This window comes from Salvia miltiorrhiza, chromosome 1, assembly GCF_028751815.1.
Source record: "Salvia miltiorrhiza cultivar Shanhuang (shh) chromosome 1, IMPLAD_Smil_shh, whole genome shotgun sequence".
Taxonomy (NCBI): domain Eukaryota; kingdom Viridiplantae; phylum Streptophyta; class Magnoliopsida; order Lamiales; family Lamiaceae; genus Salvia; species Salvia miltiorrhiza.
The window spans coordinates 44,228,450-44,233,459 of record NC_080387.1 but is presented as its reverse complement, the minus strand read 5'-3'; the positions used below and the strand labels follow the sequence as shown (position 1 = coordinate 44,233,459).

At 40.2% G+C, this 5,010-nt stretch overlaps 1 long non-coding RNA gene across 1 annotated transcript; it reads left to right on the top strand.

Annotated features, from left to right (window-relative positions):
• Nucleotides 1-598: 598 nt before the first annotated feature.
• Nucleotides 599-1,536, top strand: LOC130985047 (uncharacterized). Its single transcript, XR_009088864.1, has 2 exons — nt 599-1,245; nt 1,379-1,536. It is a non-coding gene; the product is annotated as an uncharacterized LOC130985047 (long non-coding RNA).
• The last annotated feature ends 3,474 nt before the right edge of the window (nt 1,537-5,010 follow it).

The window sequence follows — 5,010 nt, the reverse complement described above, 5'->3', positions numbered from 1 at the left end:
AGAATTAGGGAGAAGTGGAAGGTTGGTTGGGGGGAGGGAAGACTGTAGTCGGAAGAGGGAAGCAGGAGGCGGCGGCGGCGACCTGCCCACTGCTGCTGCCTGACATGGCGGCGGCGATGGCAGCCGTTTCTGCCGGCCGAAGGAAAGAGAGGGCGCCAGATCTGGAATAAGGAGGCGGCAGCTTCGGCCTCGCCGATGGCTGTTCGGCTGAGGAAGAGAGAGAAAATGGGAGGCGGCGGCTGGGCTATGCTGCTGTCAACGCGGAGGCGGCGATGGTGGCAGCTGCCGTCGACCAGAAGAGGGAGAGATGAGAGGAGTGGTAGGCACTGACAAGGCGGCGGGAGTCACCGGAGAAGGGAGATGGCCGCGGCAAGGCGCGGCGAGGAGAAGGGCAGAGGGGGCGAGAGATGAGGAAGAGGGAGAGGGAGAGATAAGGGAAGAGGGAGAGAGGTTGAGGAGAGGACAGGGGGAGGCGGAGCCGCCGGCCTCCGGGGACGGCGCTGCCGTCCGGTGGCGGCGGCAGGAGGCCGAGAAGAGGAGAGGGAGCAGGGCCGAGAGAGGGAGATGAGGGGGACAGCGTGAGTTGTGTGTGTGTGTGTTGGGTGTGAAAGTCAAAATGAGGTTTTAAGTTAGGGTGAAGGGAAGAATGGGCTTGGGCTGGGTGGTTTTTATTCTTATGGGCTCAGATTTATTGATTGGGCCCAACTTTTAATTCTTGGGCTGCAGATTTTATTCTAAATAAGTTGCACTTGATTTTAAGTATCAACCCATATTTTAAAGAAGCATGCATTTTATTATTTTGAATCACTAAACCGATGATTATTTTCAAATGATTTTATGATAATAAATTCTTAAGATTTAAACTATTATTATTATTATTATTATTTTTTAAGTTTAATTAGACCCTTATGTTTATTATTTGAATTTATCTGACTAGGTGCGGCGCGACTAGGACGTTACTTTTAATTGAATTACTCAAGTTAGCTTTCAAGTTCAAGTTGAAGTTCAAGTTCAAAGTTTCAGGTGTGGGATTTATTTCAGTACATGCCCGTGGTTAATTCTTGTCCATTTTAATATCATGTGTTTACCATATGTGAGTTGCATTAAATTATATCGCTAGGGCCCGCTCAATGGGTCCAGGACTTCACCGTCCTTGGTATGCCACAATGCGATTTCATGTTAAAGTTATGGTTGCAACCAGTCGCCAGGGGCCGGCTCAATCGGTCCAGGACGGAAAGGTCCTTGGTATGCCACCGTGCGACTTTCAGTTACGAATGTATTGATCATATGTGATTCTCATTTTATTAACGTGGACAATGATTGCATGTTCCCACACTGAGTGTACCCTGTATGCTCATCCCATATTTAACATTTTCAGGTTTTAAAGGCCGGAGGCGCGTGGAAGGTCGAATGGCGAGTCAAATATTTTGAATTTAGTTTTACTTAAAAATGTTATGTTTAGTAAAGTATTTTAAAATAAGATATTTATTTCTTTATTTTCACATTAAATATTTATTTATATTCATAATTTTTCCGCGTGCGTTTTCATTTAAAATTAAAAATGGATTTGGGTGTCACAAGGTGGTATCAGAGCAGGTCTACTTTCCTGTAGACTCTGCAAAATATTTTACATAAAATTTTTAAAAGTCATGTGTGTGAAAGTCATTCGACCAATGCGCGCTCCGACTTCTTGGTAAAATTATTTCCAAAACTTTTAAAGGGAATGAGTATAAATTATTTACGTTGAAAGTATGTTGAAATTTGCTGCAATGATTGAAGTTATTATGAGAAATTCAAGTTCAGTATGCAAGTTATTATGAGAAAGTTCAGTATTCAAATTATTATGTTGAAGATTATTGCAGCTATGACTTGTCAAATTTCGATGACGAAATTTTTTTAAGTGGGTAGGTTTGTCACAGCCCAAAACCGTTTAGTTCCTTTGCAATTTTTATTTGAAAATTAGTATATTTTTGAGTTATTAAAATATATATATCTACGAGTCAAGCTCGTAAATTTATCTAGTCGCGCCCCTAGTTAGATGAATAAATTTTAGATTATTACTTTATAAAAGTTTTAGGCTCAAAGATTGGGCTATGAACAAGTACATGCATGAATTCTTTGTTATTGGGCTTTTATTTCTTTATAGATTAATTTCTTTTGGGCCATATTTATTTGGTTGGGCTCGAATAATATATATAAGCCCATTAGCTTTTAAGTTATCAGCATTCATTTATTATCACTGTGTCGAAAATTTGACAGCTTCTTTATTAAAAATTGCTGAGACAGCACCGTGTTTCCTTTCTCAAGAAGCCACCATTTGTTTCCATTTTTAGCCACAAATTTTAACTCTTGGCAGCCAAGTTTTCTCCTCAGCCATCCAATTAATTTTCTCAATCTTGTGGAATTCATTTTATCTATTCCACCGCCTCATTTTAGCTTATTAAGCTCTTTCATTTTCTAAAAACACCACACCACCAAAACCCAGCAATCAACTTCTTGTTTCTGTTGCTTTCGATTCAAGTGGTAATTTTAATTCTTATGCAGAAATTATGTAATCTTATTCCAGCACATCAATGATTTCTTCATTGTTTTCATATCTGCCCAAAAATCAAAACTTTACAACAGAATTCTGTTTTCAAATCAAAACATGCATACATCGATTTTCTGTAATTTCCATAAGGAAATAGAATTAGTGTGGAAAGAAATGGAGAATTAGGGAGAAGTGGAAGGTTGGTTGGGGGGAGGGAAGACTGTAGTCGGAAGAGGGAAGCAGGAGGCGGCGGCGGCGACCTGCCCACTGCTGCTGCCTGGCATGGCGGCGGCGATGGCAGCCGTTTCTGCCGGCCGAAGGAAAGAGAGGGCGCCAGATCTGGAATAAGGAGGCGGCAGCTTCGGCCTCGCCGATGGCTGTTCGGCTGAGGAAGAGAGAGAAAATGGGAGGCGGCGGCTGGGCTATGCTGCTGTCAACGCGGAGGCGGCGATGGTGGCAGCTGCCGTCGACCAGAAGAGGGAGAGATGAGAGGAGTGGTAGGCACTGACAAGGCGGCGGGAGTCACCGGAGAAGGGAGATGGCCGCGGCAAGGCGCGGCGAGGAGAAGGGCAGAGGGGGCGAGAGATGAGGAAGAGGGAGAGGGAGAGATAAGGGAAGAGGGAGAGAGGTTGAGGAGAGGACAGGGGGAGGCGGAGCCGCCGGCCTCCGGGGACGGCGCTGCCGTCCGGTGGCGGCGGCAGGAGGCCGAGAAGAGGAGAGGGAGCAGGGCCGAGAGAGGGAGATGAGGGGGACTGCGTGAGTTGTGTGTGTGTGTGTTGGGTGTGAAAGTCAAAATGAGGTTTTAAGTTAGGGTGAAGGGAAGAATGGGCTTGGGCTGGGTGGTTTTTATTCTTATGGGCTCAGATTTATTGATTGGGCCCAACTTTTAATTCTTGGGCTGCAGATTTTATTCTAAATAAGTTGCACTTGATTTTAAGTATCAACCCATATTTTAAAGAAGCATGCATTTTATTATTTTGAATCACTAAACCGATGATTATTTTCAAATGATTTTATGATAATAAATTCTTAAGATTTAAACTATTATTATTATTATTATTATTATTTAAGTTTAATTAGACCCTTATGTTTATTATTTGAATTTATCTGACTAGGTGCGGCGCGACTAGGACGTTACTTTTAATTGAATTACTCAAGTTAGCTTTCAAGTTCAAGTTGAAGTTCAAGTTCAAAGTTTCAGGTGTGGGATTTATTTCAGTACATGCCCGTGGTTAATTCTTGTCCATTTTAATATCATGTGTTTACCATATGTGAGTTGCATTAAATTATATCGCTAGGGCCCGCTCAATGGGTCCAGGACTTCACCGTCCTTGGTATGCCACAATGCGATTTCATGTTAAAGTTATGGTTGCAACCAGTCGCCAGGGGCCGGCTCAATCGGTCCAGGACGGAAAGGTCCTTGGTATGCCACCGTGCGACTTTCAGTTACGAATGTATTGATCATATGTGATTCTCATTTTATTAACGTGGACAATGATTGCATGTTCCCACACTGAGTGTACCCTGTATGCTCATCCCATATTTAACATTTTCAGGTTTTAAAGGCCGGAGACGCGTGGAAGGTCGAATGGCGAGTCAAATATTTTGAATTTAGTTTTACTTAAAAATGTTATGTTTAGTAAAGTATTTTAAAATAAGATATTTATTTCTTTATTTTCACATTAAATATTTATTTATATTCATAATTTTTCCGCGTGCGTTTTCATTTAAAATTAAAAATGGATTTGGGTGTCACATTCGGGCTTGGAAAAGTAGGACACTAATTAAAATGAGTCGAGTTGTCTTGCGGGTGCATTACTTAATTATTACTAATTAGTATCCTATTTTTACAAGCTTGAAGTTTTTTATCTCAATTTTCAAATCAGTCTAAATTATTGTTCTAAAAACGCTCTAACTCTACTTTTGGTATCTGTCTCAAGAAAATGGGAGTATTACGTTATTTTAGTTACAATTGATAAGTTTCTAAAAATAGTAATTCCTTGCTATCTAATACGTTAATTTATAATATTACGTTATTATATTTTAATTAATAAAAATAATAAACCTTTTTTTAATCTCATTCTGCAAGTACATTTCATACTTCTTAATTAGATCTGATCTTGTCTAGGGTTGAACTGATCAAACTGATTAGTAGTAAATATTAAATTCCAATTTGTTGCCGTTGATTTTATTAATGTATACGGGTATTTTATTAATATATATATATATATATATATATATATATATATATATATATATATAGGGGGCGGTTATTCAATAAACCACCCTTATTTTAAGAATTACGAACTAGCAAAAATGCATGAATTTTATGTATAACACGCATGAATAAACTGTATAAAGGCATGAATTGCGAAAAATAATTTTTTGCTACCTTTGGGATTCGAACTCAGGACCATGAATTTATCCAACAAGGTGATGAATCAACCGTAGATCTTGATGATCTAAGGGCTGAAAATGGT